Source organism: Panulirus ornatus, unplaced genomic scaffold (assembly GCF_036320965.1).
Source record: "Panulirus ornatus isolate Po-2019 unplaced genomic scaffold, ASM3632096v1 CTG_6935_pilon, whole genome shotgun sequence".
Lineage (NCBI taxonomy): Eukaryota > Metazoa > Arthropoda > Malacostraca > Decapoda > Palinuridae > Panulirus > Panulirus ornatus.
This window is the reverse complement of record NW_027265165.1, coordinates 755-1,993: the sequence shown is the minus strand read 5'-3', so window position 1 is coordinate 1,993 and position 1,239 is coordinate 755. Positions and strand designations below refer to the sequence as shown.

Sequence of the window (1,239 nt, the reverse complement as noted above, 5' to 3'; positions counted from 1 at the left end):
TCCCCTTTTAGTCGCCTTGTACGACACACAGGGAATACGAGGCAAGTATACTTTCTTCCCTATCCCCAGGGATAACAGCATCTGGTGTTCCCAGACGGTCACCCATCCAAGTACTAACCAGACCCAACGTTGCTTAACTTCCCTGATCGGACGATATATATATATATACATATATATATATATATATATATATATATATATATATATATATATAAGACAAAATAATGAATCTCATAAATAACAAAAATGGAAGCGCCGGGGTTTGAACCCGGGTCCTCTCGCATGCCAAGCGAGCGCTCTACCACTGAGCTACGCCCCCAAGAACATATTTTGTGACATAGTATTATATGAAGCACTGAGATTACCACGGCAAAATAGTGTTTGACCGACCGTTGCCGACTAGCCGGCAAAATAACTACAGGGTAGATCTCCATGTTGCTGTCGTGTTTTCCTCTCAATTTTCCACGAAGAAATGAGTTTTACTTTTTTATTTTCGTTGCAATAGACTGGAACTAAGCAATAGACTGGAACTAAGCAATAGACTGGAACTAAGCAATAGACTGGAACTAAGCAATAGACTGGAACTAAGCAATAGACTGGAACTAAGCTGACCTGGTATGAGGTCAGAGCCCTCATTATCATCCCTGCTAACTACCGGAAGCAGATTAAGTCGTTCCACAACCGATGTCCGGCCCATGTTAACTCTGATGTGCCCAGCAGTTGGAGGAGGATCGCCAGAAGCTTCTGGAAGATTTCAAGGACGTCTTGGTGGACCTGACCCTTTCAGATAAGGTCGAAAACCCCAATTTATTGTGAAGATCTTCACAATAACGTTGGACGAACATACTGAATGTTGCACACATGTGATGCGGACAAAATGAAACAAGAAAAAGGCAAAAATTATGTCTGGTGTGGGTCTCGAACCCACGACCTTGAGTGTGTGAGACTCACGCTCTACCACTGAGCTAACCAGACAATAGAAAAATGTGTCTGTTTCTTCAATTTGAATTAATGAAAATCTTTGCGAGGCAGCGTTAAGAAAAGAGAGATGTCTTTGACGAAATTTACTTGCTTGGCTTATTCTTCTGTTCCTCATTATCGAAAGTAAATATACTGAAGGATGTATATATATATATATATATATATATATATATATATATATATATATATATATATATATATATATATATATATATATATATATATATATATATATATTGGAAAGGATCACAATTTTGC

At 38.3% G+C, this 1,239-nt stretch overlaps 1 non-coding gene across 1 annotated transcript; it reads right to left on the bottom strand.

The window, feature by feature from the left end:
* Nucleotides 1-903: 903 nt before the first annotated feature.
* Nucleotides 904-975, bottom strand: TRNAV-CAC (transfer RNA valine (anticodon CAC)). Its single transcript has one exon. It is a non-coding gene; the product is annotated as a tRNA-Val (tRNA).
* Nucleotides 976-1,239: the final 264 nt, after the last annotated feature.